This window comes from Macrobrachium rosenbergii, chromosome 37 (genome assembly GCF_040412425.1).
Source record: "Macrobrachium rosenbergii isolate ZJJX-2024 chromosome 37, ASM4041242v1, whole genome shotgun sequence".
NCBI classification, from domain to species: domain Eukaryota; kingdom Metazoa; phylum Arthropoda; class Malacostraca; order Decapoda; family Palaemonidae; genus Macrobrachium; species Macrobrachium rosenbergii.
The window spans coordinates 5,860,874-5,875,873 of record NC_089777.1 but is presented as its reverse complement, the minus strand read 5'-3'; the positions used below and the strand labels follow the sequence as shown (position 1 = coordinate 5,875,873).

The 15,000-nt window shown below is 40.3% G+C and overlaps 1 protein-coding gene across 1 annotated transcript in view; it reads right to left on the bottom strand.

Annotated features, from left to right (window-relative positions):
* LOC136825274 (ankyrin repeat domain-containing protein 50-like) overlaps positions 1-15,000 on the bottom strand; it is a 161,792-nt gene that overhangs the window by 51,704 nt on the left and 95,088 nt on the right. The window contains 1 exon segment of the mRNA XM_067081350.1: positions 10,207-10,244. The gene's annotated coding sequence lies outside the window, so the exon portion shown is untranslated.

Genomic DNA, 15,000 nt, shown 5'->3' with positions numbered 1-15,000 from the left:
GTAATGTCGACAGTGCACCGCATGAGATGCACTTGGGAATAAACACGAAAATAAGGAAAAGTGATGAGTTTATTGGAAACAGAGATATTTTTTATTTCCTTTCATAAAAATGGAAGAAGGACACGGGGAGGGTAGTAATTACTTTCTTTTATTTAGAGAGAGAGAGAGAGAGAGAGAGAGAGAGAGAGAGAGAGAGAGAGAGAGAGAGAAATATTCAAATTTAAATCTTTATTTTCAATTTAGGCATAACTTTTATGGCACAAGTGAAAGCAGAGAGAGAGAGAGAGAGAGAGAGAGAGAGAGAGAGAGAGAGAGAGAGAGAGAGAGAGAGAGAGAATTCCTCACCTTCCACAGGGTACTCATGTCAAGCATGCTTTGCGAGCGAGCACAGAGCCAAGTCGGATGTGTGTTTCTGTGTCGACTTTGTTTACACAACAACTGATCTTACAAGAGAGAGAGAGAGAGAGAGAGAGAGAGAGAGTTTAACGCCCGTATTCAAGGCCTTCTACTAATAATAAAGATAGAGACAATATCCTGAGAGAGAGAGAGAGAGAGAGAGAGAGAGAGAGAGAGAGAGAGAGAGAGAGAGAGTTGGCATTGATAATGAGATCGTTAACACGGATCATTCAGCTAAACCCCCGCCTCTCTCTCTCTCTCTCTCTCTCTCTCCTTCAGGATATTGTCTTTATCTTTATTACTGGTAAAAAAGGCCTTGAATACTGGCGTTACTCTCTCTCTCTCTCTCTCTCTCTCTCTCTCTCTCGAACTGCTACCACTTATACTATAAAAATTATGCCTAAATTAGAAATAAAGATTTGATTTTTTCTCCTCTCTCTCTCTCTCTCTCTCTCTCTCTCTCTCTCTCTCTCTCTCTCTCTCTATAAAAATTCTAAATTCTCTCTCTCTCTCTCTCTCTCTCTCTCTCTCTCTCTCTCTCTCTCTCTCTCTCCTTGCTGAAACGGAATCCCTGTTTGCCTGCGTACTGTGTTTGGTTGTGCATGAGAATGCTTTAAACAGTCAGTTCTTTAATATTTTACCCAGTAGGAAATAACTCACTTTCCTTACTGTCAGCGGTTGCCAGGACCTCTTGCGCGCTGCTTGCGAGAGGATACGACTCGTTATTGACTCGTTACTGAGCCGTTACTGAGTCATTACTGAGGCGTTGTTGAGTCTATACTGAGTCATTGCTGAGTCGTTACTGCCTTTACTGAGCCGTTACCGAGTCGTTATCGAGTCTTTACTCAGTCATGAATGTGTCACTACTGAGTCGCTACCGAGTCGTTACTGAGTTCTAGCTGAGTCATTACTGAGTCGCTAATGAGTTCTTGCCGAGTCATTACTGAGTCATTACTGAGTTGTTACCAAGTCAGAAGTGAGTCATTACCGAGTCGTTGCTGAGTCATTAATGAGTCGTTACAGTGTCAGTACTGAGTCGCTACTGATTACTGAGTCCATAAAAAGTCGTTACTGAGCAGTTTCCAAGCCATTTACTAAGTCGTTACCGAGTCTTTACTGAACCGTTACTAAGTCGTTACCGACACGGTACTGAGCCGTTACCGAGCCATTACTGAGTCGTTACCGAGTCTTTACTGAGTCGTTACCGAGTCTTTACTGGTCCATTACTAAGTCGTTTACAAGTCTTTACTGAGCCGTTACTATGTCGTTTACAAGCCTTTACTGAGCCGTTACTCAGTCGTTGACAAGTCTTTGCTGAGCCGTTACTAAGTCGTTTACCAAGTCTTTACTGAGCCGTTACTATGTCGTTTACAAGCCTTTACTGAGCCGTTACTCAGTCGTTGACAAGTCTTTGCTGAGCCGTTACTAAGTCGTTTACAAGCCTTTACTGAGCCGTTACTCAGTCGTTGACAAGTCTTTGCTGAGCCGTTACTATGTCGTTTACAAGTCTTTACTGAGCCGTTACTATGTCGTTTACAAGCCTTTACTGAGCCGTTACTCAGTCGTTGACAAGTCTTTGCTGAGCCGTTACTAAGTCGTTTACAAGTCTTTACTGAGCCGTTACTATGTCGTTTACAAGCCTTTACTGAGCCGTTACTCAGTCGTTGACAAGTCTTTGCTGAGCCGTTACTAAGTCGTTTACAAGTCTTTACTGAGCCGTTACTATGTCGTTTACAAGCCTTTACTGAGCCGTTACTCAGTCGTTGACAAGTCTTTGCTGAGCCGTTACTCAGTCGTTGACAAGTCTTTACTGAGCCGTTACTCAGTCGTTGACAAGTCTTTGCTGAGCCGTTACTAAGTAGCTACCGACTCGTTACTGAGCTGTACGCAAAAGCAAGCAGACTGCAAACGGCACAACGTACTGTACAATATCAAATGTTGACATGCACTTGCAAGACTCACTACACTTGCTGAGAGAGAGAGAGAGAGAGAGAGAGAGAGAGAGAGCTGACTAACGGCTACTAAAACTGACGTCACAACATCTAGGTTGTTGAAGCCATGATAAAACTAAATATGAAATTAAAAAGATGAATAAATAAATAAGGTTAAAACGAATTTCATATGAGAAATATCTCAAGATTATATATAAATATATATATATATATATATATATACATATATATATACATATATGTGTATATATAATATATATATAAATATATATATATATATATATATATATATATATATACATATTTAATATATATATATATATATATATATATATATATATATATATATATATATATAGAGAGAGAGAGAGAGAGAGAGAGAGAGAGAGAGAGAGAGAGAGAGAGAGAGAGAGAGAGAGAGAGAGAGAGAGTGCATGTTTGTGTGTTTAACGCCCGTATTCAAGGCATTCTACTAATAATAACGATAAAGGCAATATCCTGAAGGAGAGAGAGAGAGAGAGAGAGAGAGAGAGAGATCGTCTATCTGGTGCGACCTATACCAACGCTAGAAACCTTCCCAACCATCAAAGGCTTATATAAAACGGGATATGTTGTCATTTAAACGAATTTATTTTATTCCCTAATATCAAACCCCTCAATACAGCGTACAATCGAAATAACTACACTTTGGGAATAACTTATTCTCGAGAGGAATTATAACTGATAATTGCATAAGTGATAACAATGAGAGAGAGAGAGAGAGAGAGAGAGAGAGAGAGACCTTTAGACAGATAACTGTTATGGCGTAAGTGAGAGAGAGAGAGAGAGAGAGAGAGAGAGAGAGAGATTCAAATTCAGACCTTTACTTCCTATTTAAGCATAACTGTTATGGCGTAAGTGATAGCAGAGAGAGAGAGAGAGAGAGAGAGAGAGAGAGAGAGAGAGAGAGAGAGAGAGAGAGAGAGAGTTCAGATTCAAATCTCTATTAACAATTTACAATGAGAGAGAGAGAGAGAGAGAGAGAGAGAGAGAGAGAGAGAGAGAGAGAGAGAGAGAGAGAGAGAGAGATTCAAATTCAAATCTTTATTTCCTCTTTAGGCATAACTTAGAGAGTTAATAATTACAATTTACAAGAGAGAGAGAGAGAGAGAGAGAGAGAGAGAGAGAGAGAGAGAGAGAGAGAGAGAGAGAGAGAGAGAGTTCAAATTCAAATCTTTATTAACAATTTACAATGAGAGAGAGAGAGAGAGAGAGAGAGAGAGAGAGAGAGATTCAAATTCAAATCTTTATTTCCTCTTTAGGCATAACTGTTATGGTAAAGTGATTAGCAGAGAGAGAGAGAGAGAGAGAGAGAGAGAGAGAGAGAGAGAGAGAGAGAGAGAGAGAGAGAGAGAGAGAGAGTTCAAAATCAAATAGCTATTTTCAATTTGCATTGCTTATTTACATAAAATATTACAATAATAATTACAACAGCTAGATTAACAATATTAACATTAACACATTTACGAAAAATACTTTGGCTCTGACTTTCCTCAGAGAGAGAGAGAGAGAGAGAGAGAGAGAGAGCATATATAATACACACCAGCCCACAGACAAAGAGGATGGGAGTTTAGATAAATGGGTTCATGACAAGCAGCAGTAGTAGTGGCCATCCTGTGACCTTCCCAATAAACCCCCTTACACCCCACCCCCTCCATTTCTCTCTTTCTCTTCCCCCCACCCCAAAAGGGGCTCATTATGCGGGTAGGACTATCAGTGGAGATACATTTTCTAAACTGTTATCGTCAAGCACTTTTCTGTAGCAATGTATTCTACTTTAGAAATAAAAACTAATTTGAATATAACCTTCGAATTATTATCATTGCTATTATTATTATTCAGAAGATGAACCGATCCATATGGAACAAGCCCACCAAAGGGGCCACTGACTTGAGATTCAAGCTTTCAAAGATTATTATTATTATTATTATTATTATTATTATTATTATTATTATTATTATTATTATTATTATTATTATTCAGAAGATGAACCTACTCATATGGAACAAGCCCACCACAGGGGCCACTGACTTGAGACTTAAGCTTTCAAAGAATGTGGTGTTCATTCGAAAGAGAAGTAAGAAAAGGAAAAACTGGGAAATACAGAAGAGAATTCTCCCGAATCAATGCACCGATCTCGTCCAAAAGCAAACGCGATCAAAATAAAGCACTGCTTCGACCAAAATAGAACAGAATATAGAATTTAGGTTAAAGGCCAAGCGCTGGGACCTAAGATGAGCTCATTCAGCGTTTCAAACGGAACTTGAGAGTAAAGGAGGTTTGACAGGTTTAACAGGAGGGAAACATCGCAGCTGCACTATGAATCAATTGTTAGGGAGGGGTTAAGGTAAGTCAGATGGAGAGAGAGAATAAGAACGGAGGTACAGCAAAAGGAATGAAAGGGGTTGAAGCTATGGGCCTAAGGAAGGGACGCAGCTAAGAACCTTTAAGTAATACCTATAGTGCAACGCATGAGGTGCACTGACGGCATTACCCCCTACGGAGACTCTTATCTCCATTCCACAATGACCATTGGGCAACTCAGGCCCATATCACAGTCACAATCATAATCATCATCGCAAACAATTGAACCTTCAAAAGCTCGAAAGTTCAAGCGAAGATGCAATGCATTACTATCCTCATACTATTTCCCTTGCATTTTAATACATTTTTATCTATTTAATAATTTACGTTTTCCTTATTAATAAGCGAGATCTCTTCTTTCTGTATTTCCCTTTACCTTCTCTTGCTTCCTAATGAGCGCCGTAATATTCTTTGGAAGCTTCAATTTCAAGTCAATGGCCCCTGTGGTGGGGCTTGTTCCATCTGAATAGGGTTCTTCATCTTCTGCATAATAATAATAATAATGTTCTCAAGGGGTCCACAATAATATAACTGTTTAAGGCTCGCGTAAAATTTTTAAAAATTTTACACGAGCCTTAAACAGTTATATTACTGTGGACCCTTGAGAACATTTATGAACTCTTGTGATAGAGAACTTTTTTTCCAACAACAACAACAACAACAATAATAATAATAATAATAATAATAATAATAATAATAATAATAATAATAATAATAATAAAAGCACTTCAAGTTAATGGCCCCAGTGGTCTTGTTCCGTATGAATATAATAATAATAATAATAATAATAATAATAATAATAATAATAATAATAATAATAATAATAATAATAATAGCATTTCAAGTCAACGGCCCCTGTGGTGGGCCTGTTCCATGTGAATAGGGTTCATCTTCTGAATAATAATAATAATAATAATAATAATAATAATAATAATAATATTAATAATAACAATAATAATAATAACGACCTACACTCACAACGACTCCCAAGTCTGCAAAAACAAACAAAACCAACCACTTTAAAACGAAGCTAAAAACAGACTCTGAACAAAAGATTTAGGTTCTGGGGAAAAAAAATTATAAAGACTCGTAATGCTTCATGGCGTCATTTTATAACTGGACGCTAAAAAGAATCGGATTATTTTGAACGGTGATTACGGCCGAATTACTTTCGCCTGACCTGAATCCGGTCGGCGGACGAAAGAAGACAGATTCGGGTTCAGTAACACCTGTTTATTCCTCCTCCTCCTCCTCCTCCTCCTCCTCCTCCTCCTCTTCTTCTTCTTCTTCTTCTTCTTCTTCTTCTTCTTCTTCTTCTTCTTCTTCAAAACAAACATATAATCATAGTAACTAAAGTAGAATACGCAACAAAAGAGAGTGACTCGTGACGCCGTAGAACACGCAACAAAAGTGTGACTTCTCACGCTGATGGCATGCTCATTTAATAGTGACTGGTGTGCAACGGTTGGTCTCTAACATTTATGGCGGGCCAATAATGCCTGTATGACTCTGCGACTGGCAGGGTATAGAGAACATGGATGTGTGGTTGTACTAGTTGCTTTAAATGCAAAGGAATGTGACAAAAAGAGAGACTCTGTTGTTCACAGGTTTATGATTTTGCTTTTACAGGGTAATGTACAACATAAATTTGAATATTCCTCACCACACAGTTATGGAAGTAATTGTGAAGGACTCAGGAATGGAAAATAAAAAAAAAAAGTGTGTTCTTGGGAGAATCTGAATCTATCTGAATCTGCCACTGGTTGGACTTGGAGGCTATGAAAATATGGCTGTGCTATGTGGTTTAAATGTAAAGGTAGGTGACAGGAAATGGAAATTAGTTGTTCATAAGTATGTAAACATTAACCAGTCAAATCACCATTCATGGCATATTTTTTAATTACACAAGATTTCTCTGATTTCTCGCTAATGTGAGCAAAACTGTTGCTTTTCTTATTTACACTACTTTCTCCCAGAAGTGTTATTATTACTGCACTTAATCTTTACTTCACTTGGGGCCATTATGACAACGAGCTAAACTGGCACAATGCAAATCATATGTTCTGCTGCAGACGTTTCCACAGGAAATCATAATTTACTGTATGACCCTAGAACAGTCTAGTATCACTGGTGTCACATGACCTGCCCCCTGAAATACCCTTAGTGTTCCTAGACAATCCTTCAGAGAGCTGAGGAGTGATTCAGATCCAGGCAAACAACCATTATACTACAAACAAACAAACACTATACTACACTGATTCACATCAGGGCAAACAAACCCTGTGCTGCAGTGACTCAGATCAGGGTAAACAAACCCTGTGCTTCAGTGATTCAGATCAAGGTAAACAAACCCTATGCTACAGTGAGTCACACCAGGGCATACAAATCCTATAATACAGTGATTCACATCAGGGCAAAAAACCTATGCTACAGTGATTTACACCTGGGCAAAAAAAAACCCTATGCTACAGTGATTCACATCAGGTCAAACAAACCCCCTGCTACAGTGATTCACATCGGAGCAAACAAAGCCTATGCTACAGCGACTCAGATCAGGGCATGCTACAGAAAGTCACATCGGGGCAAACAAACCCTATGCTACAGTGATTCACATCAGGGTAAACAAAGCCTATGCTACAGCAAGTCACATCGGGGCAAACAAGCCTATGCTACAGTGACTCACATCAGGGCAAACAAAGCCTATGCTACAGCGAGTCACATCGGGGCAAACAAACCCTATGCTACAGTGACTCACATCAGGGCAAACAAAGCCTATGCTACAGCAAGTCACATCAGGGCAAACTAAACCCTATGCTACACCTGTAAGTAAGCAAGGTCTCTAAACCTTGCCTGTAAGTAGTGTAATATGTAAGGCTGGTTAATCGGTCAGGTAAGAAAAATGACCTGTAAGGTTGGTCAACCGAAGAATGACCAGTAAGGCTGGTTAATCGGCCAGGTGAGAAGAATGACCGGTAAGGCTGGTTAATCAGTCAGCCAAGAAGAATGACCTGTAAAGCTGGTTAATTGGTCAGCTGAGAAGAATGAGAGGTCAGGCTGGTTAATCGGTCAGCCAAGAAGAATGACCTGTAAAGCTGGTTAATCGGTCAGCTGAGAAAAATGACCGGTCAGGCTGGTTAATCGGTCAGCCAAGAAGAATGACCAGTGACGCCTGTTAATCAGTCACTTAAGGAGAATGACCAGTGAGGCTGGTTAACTGGTCCATTAAGAAAATGACCAATGAGGTTGGTTAATCTGTCAGCCAAGAAGAATGACCAAGATAGGCTGGTTAATCGGTCAGCTGAGAAGAATGACTGGTGAGTCTGGTTAATCTGTCAGCCAAGAAAAATTACCAATACGGCTGGTTAATCGGTCAGCGAAGAAGAATGACCGTTAAGGCTGGTTAATCAGTCAGCCAAGAATAATGACTGGTAAGGCTGGTTAATCTGTCAGCCATGAAGAATGACCATTAAGGCTGGTTAATCAGTCATCCAAGAATAATGACCAATAAGGCTGGTTAATCGGTCAGCCATGAAGAATGACTGGTGAAGCTAGTTAATCAGTCAGCAAAGAAGAATGACCAGTGAGGCTAGTTAATTGGTCAGCCGAGAAGAATGACTGGTAAGGCTGGTTAATTGGTCAGCCAAGAAGAATGACTGGTAAGGCTGGTTAATCGGTCAGCCAAGACCCACCGAAAGGGTCCCCCATGGAATCGATACGGAAAGGCCTAATCCTTGCCAGCGTAAATTTAAGAGGAAGTTCCAAAGTCTTCCGCCTTCCCCCCCCCCCTTCCCACAACCAACCCACTGCCCCCTCCCCAAAAACTACCCACGGAAAAGAGCCACTAACTCTCGATCTTAGTCGGAGCCACAATATGACCTAACTTTGGAGTTGATCCAGGGACACTACAGAAATATAAATGACCAAATAATGCTCCATTTCACAACCAAACGGCAGTGCTACATTTCAAAACTGGGGTAAAACACACACACACACACACACACACACACACACATATATATATATATATATATATATATATAGAGAGAGAGAGAGAGAGAGAGAGAGAGAGAGAGAGCGAGAGAGAGAGAGAGAGAGAGAGAGAGAGAGAGAGAGAGAGAGAGAGAGAGAGAGAGTGATATTCCCAAGGTACAGTGAATTGGATATTCAATATTTGTAGCTTACTATTTGTGAAGAAAATGTCACGCTTATATATATATATATATATATATATATATATATATATATATATATATATATATATATATATATATATATATATATATATATATATATATAGGCAAAAACACATAAGCACTACTGAAGACTTGAGAGAGAGAGAGAGAGAGAGAGAGAGAGAGAGAGAGAGAGAGAGAGAGAGAGAGAGAGAGAGAGAGAGAGAGAGAGAGAGGGGGCTAAATCATTTCATCCTGACTTTTACATTACTTTGAGTGGATTCGGAACTTTGCCACTGTATTAAGAGGAGGAGGAAGAGGAGGAGAGCAAATTGGGCAAAGTGGAAGGGAGTCACGTCTGGCCGAACTGTTCAGTTCCTGGGACCCTTTCTAAACAGAAAGTGAATTCGCACCTCCTGGTCGAATACTAAACACTATTATTATCATTATTATTATTACCATCAAAATAGTTTTCGTTTCTGTGCGCTCTCTCTCTCTCTCTCTCTCTCTCTCTCTCTCTCTCTCTCTCTCTCTCTCTCACTCACAAGGACAATAAATAGAAACACACACGCACATACACATATGACTGGCCGATGCTCCTGCCACAACACATGTCGCAAGAAGAAGAAGAAGAAGAAGAAGAAGAAGAACTGATTGATTAATTGATTGACTTATGGCTACTAAAACTTGCGTCACAACTTCTAGGTCATTGACACCGTAATTAAATTAAATAGGAAACTAAATAAACATATAAATTTAAAAGGAATTCCATATAATTTATATATATATATATATATTATATATATATATATATATATACTATATATTCATATATACTATATATACATACATACATACATTCATACATACCACACATATACTGCATGTGCAAGAAGATGTTTTACCCCACACAAAAAACACGAGAAAGATACAATACACACAAAACACTATTTCCCATTCGGGCAAATATTCAACCAAATCAATGGGCAAACTTTAGTCGGTATTTTGAGAGAGAGAGAGAGAGAGAGAGAGAGAGAGAGAGAGAGAGAGAGAGAGAGAGAGAGAGAGAGAGAGTTCTTCGGATTCTCATTATCTATTCCTTTTCTTTATTCTTCTTCTTCTTCTATTATTATATTCATTAGCTATTCCTTTTCTTTATTCTTCTTCTTCTTCTTTCATTATTATTATTATTATTATTATTATTATTATTATTATTATTATTATTATTATTGCTCTGTTCTTATGATTAGTATTATTATTTTTCAGCTCGTCTTATTCCTTACCTGGCACCCTCGATTCCCGGGAGTCAGTCGCATCGCCTCTGGAACAAAAACAATCACTCATCAGGGACAGAGAACAAAAGGGGTGGGAAATGAAACGGCCCATTCCCATTTGACGTGTAATTAACATTAAATGTGAGAATGCCCGTCAACGCTACAATGCTGGGGGACAGGGGGGAATGGACAGGGGAATGTGGGGAAGGAACAGGGGAGAGTGGACAGGGGAATGCGGGGAAGGAATAGCGGAGAATGGGCACGGGAATGCGGGGAAGGAATAGCGGAGAATGGGCACGGGAATGCGGGGAAGGAATAGCGGAGAATGGGCACGGGAATGCGGGGAAGGAATAGCGGAGAATGGGCACGGGAATGCGGGGAAGGAACAGCGGAGAATGGGCACGGGAATGCGGGGAAGGAATAGCGGAGAATGGACAGGGGAATGCGGGGAAGGAATAGCGGAGAATGGGCACGGGAATGCGGGGAAGGAACAGCGGAGAATGGGACAGGGAATGGGGGGAGGGAACAGGGGAGAATGGACACGGGAATCGGGGAAGGAACAGGGGAATGTGGAGAATGGACAGGGAATGGGGAAGGAATAGCGGAGAATGGGAACAGGGAATGGGGGGAAGGAATAGGAGAATGGGCACAGGAATGGGGAAGGAATAGGAGAATGGGCAGGGGAATGGGGGGAAGGAACAAGGGACGGAGAATGGGCACGGGAATGTGGGGGAAGGAATAGCGGGGAAATGGGCACGGGAATGGGAGGAAAGCGGAGAATGGACAGGGGAATGGGGGGAATTAAGGAACAGGGGAGAATGGACAAGGGAATCGGGGAAAGGAACAGGGGAATGTGGAGAATGGACAGAGGAATGTGGGGAAGGAACAGGGGGGAAGGAACAGGAGAATGGGGGAAAGGGACAGGGGGAATGGACAGGGGAATTGGGGAAGGAACATTGTAGAATGGACAGGAGAATGGGGGGAAAGGGACAAGGGACTGGGAGAAATGAATACGGGAATGTGAGGAATGGAAAGGGAATTGGGGGAAAGGGACAAGGGAATGGGGGAAAGGGACAAGGGACAAGGGACAAGGGAATGGGGGAAAGGGACAGGGGAATGGGGGAGTGGACAGGATAGACTGAGAATTGACAGGGGAATGCGAGGAAGGGACAGGGGAATGGGGGAAATGGACAGGGGAATGGCGGGAATGGACAGAGGAATGGGGTAAGGGACAAGGGAATGGGGAAAACCCGGAAAAGGGACAAGGGAATGGGAGGAATCGGGGGAAGGGACAGGGAGGAATGGACAGGGGAAAATAGACAGGGGGGGAAGGGGTAGGGGACAGGAGAGAGACAAGGGGGAGGCGGATGTACACCGTTTGAGGAGCCATAAGGAAGGCAGAATTCAAATTTCTATCATAAATTTATTAATACATAGAGAGAGAGAGAGAGAGAGAGAGAGAGAGAGAGAGAGAGAGAGAGAGAGACCACTTAAAATCATCCAAAGGTAAAATTCAATTAAGAATATATGAAGAGAGAGAGAGAGAGAGAGAGAGAGAGAGAGAGAGAGAGAGAGAGAGAGAGAGAGAGAGAGAGAGAAATACCACTTAAAATCATCCAAAGGTAAAATTCAATTAAGAATATAGAGAGAGAGAGAGAGAGAGAGAGAGAGCATCGTATGATGACCTTTTAAAGACTGAACAGTAAAAGGCTGAGACCAAGCCATGCGGTGTCTGCGAAGTAATCAATTTTCCAGAAAGCCAGAACGCCAGACCGGATGCGACTGCCCTCCAGAAGCGGAAACTGCAATTGCTAGACAATAATGCAGCCGACTCCTGAAGGCACAAGATCCTTTACTACTACTACTACTACCATTATTATTATTATTATTATTATTATTATTATTATTATTATTATTATTATTATTATTATTCAGACAATGAACCCTATTCATACGGAACAAGCCCACAACAGAGGCCATCGACTTGAAATTCAATTATTATTATTTTTTTTTTCTGGGGGGGGGGCGTCTATCACTGGGTGTTTTTAAAGTGTTACGGTTTGCATCATGGGTTCCGGGTTGCATTTTCTAGTAGCACACCTTTCTACATGAGTCCTGGAGCTACTTCGGCATCTAGTTTTTCCAGATTCCTTTTCAAGGATCTGAAGATCGTGCCTAGTGTTCCTGTGATTATGGGTACAATTTCCACTGGCATGTCCCATATCCTTCTTATTTCGATTTTCAGGTCTTGATATTTATAATTTTTTCTCTTTCTTTCTCATCTACTCTGGTGTCCCATGGTACTGCGACATCAGTGAGTGATACTTTCTTCTTTATTTTGTCAATCAACGTCAAGTCTGGTCTACTGGCACGTATCACCCTATCTGTTCTGATACCATAGTCCCAGAGGATCTTTGCCTGATCGTTTTCTATCACTCCCTCAGGTCGGTGTTCGTACCACTTATTATGGCAAGCTAGCTGGTGTTTCTTGCAGATACTCCAGCAGAGGGCTTTTGCTACTGAATTATTATTATTATTATTATTATTATTATTATTATTATTATTATTATTATTATTATTATTATTATTATTCAGAAGATGAACCCTGTTCATACGGAACAAGCCCACCATACGAGTCAATGACTTGAAATTCAAGCTTCCCAAGAGTATCATGGTGTTTATTGGAACGTAGTTACAGAAGATAACAGGAAATATAGCAAGAAGAGATCAGTTATTAGAAAATAAAAAAGGTAACTCATACACTGAAAAATAAATAGACATAAATATAAATAAATTAGTAAAATACAAGGAGAACTTTTTAATTGCACATCATCTTCAGGGTGACTGCAAATAATGTGTGAGTAAAAGAGTATTAAATGAAAAACAGAATGAATGAAAACTCAAGAGGAAAACTCAATTACAGCACGGATCTGCTGTAGGAACCAACATTAAAGGAAAAATGCAATTAAAGGAAAACTACAATAAACACCAATGGCAATCTTTTCTCAAAGGTTGCCAAAGAGTGAGTGATAATACTTTTAACGAGCATTCATTTACACACAAGAAACACTTGTTTAGCATAAACTCAAGAAACTTCGACTTCTCTCTCATTTCATTTCATTGTATTCTTTTTAGCATAAACTCGTTGAATGGGGGATATTTGAATTTTACACTTTTAAAGTGATCTCTCTCTCTCTCTCTCTCTCTCTCTCTCTCTCTCTCTCTCTCTCTCTCTCTCTCTCTCTCTCATTTCGTATATTCTTAATTGAATTTTACAGTTGATCTCTCTCTCTCTCTCTCTCTCTCTCTCTCTCTCTCTCTCTCTCTCTCTCTCTCAATATTCTTTTAAAGTAATCTCTCTCTCTCTCTCTCTCTCTCTCTCTCTCTCTCTCTCTCTCTCTCTCTCTCTCTCTCATTTCGTATATTCTCAATTGAATTTTACAGTTGAATGCTTTTAAAGTGATTCTCTCTCTCTCTCTCTCTCTCTCTCTCTCTCTCTCTCTCTCTCTCTCTCTCTCTCTCTCTCTCTTCTCATTTCGTATATTCTCAATTGAATTTTACAGTTGAATGCTTTTAAAGTGATTCTCTCTCTCTCTCTCTCTCTCTCTCTCTCTCTCTCTCTCTCTCTCTCTCTCTCTCTCTCTCTCTCTCTCTCGTATTTCTCATTTTACCGTTGAATGATTTATTCTTAATCAATTTTACCGTTGAATGATTTGAAAGTGATCTCTCTCTCTCTCTCTCTCTCTCTCTCTCTCTCTCTCTCTCTCTCTCTCTCTCTCTCTCTCTCAGTAAAAACTAATCAAATAAAATCCCAACGTCCGTTTTAAGCGACGCAAACGAGACTCCACCGAATATCTTTGCACGGAACAGATGAAATCAAAATGGAAAAAACAAGTAAAAAATACGCCGAAGTTTCTTCGGAGCAATCGAGTTTTCTGTACAGCGTGTAATCCTGTATGAAACTCCCAACCACGGCCCATGAAACTTCCAGCCACAGCCTGGTTGTGGCCTGTGTTGTTGGCACCTATAGCGGTACCAGACGCACAGTCATGGCTAAATTTAATCTTAAATAAAATAAAAACTACTGAGGTTCGAAGGCTGCAATTTGGTATGTTTGATGAATGGAGGGTGGATGATCAACATACCAATTTGCAGCCCTCTAGCCTACTCAGTAGTTTTGAAGATCTGAGGGCGGACAGGAAAAGTGCGGACGACAAATAGCCATGTAAATAGTTTTCTTTTACAGACAACTAAAAATCACAAATGAAAAAACACGACGATGGGAACAAGAAACCAAATGAATAAAGCAAAAGTAGATAAACGAGATTGAGAACTTAGGTTAAGACCAGTTCTCCCCACCCCACCCCCACCACGAAACCATTCCCGACTGTATGTCATCCAACCCTCCCCCCCCCACTTTCCCAAAATATAAAAACTTAACATCTGCATTAGCTCACAGAATGGGTCGCTTCGTTTAGGAGACTCCCAAGGGACAATCTCTCTCTCTCTCTCTCTCTCTCTCTCTCTCTCTCTCTCTCTCTCTCTCTCTCTCTCTCTCTCTCTCGTTTCATATATTCTTAACTGAATTTTGCCTTTGAATGATTACATAAGTGCTCTCTCTCTCTCTCTCTCTCTCTCTCTCTCTCTCTCTCTCTCTCTCTCTCTCTCTCTCTCATTTCTCTAACTGAACTTTGCCTCTGAATGATTATAAGTGCGCTCTCTCTCTCTCTCTCTCTCTCTCTTCTCTCATTTTATATATTCTTAACTGAATTTTGCCTTTGAATGATTATAAGTGCTCTCTCT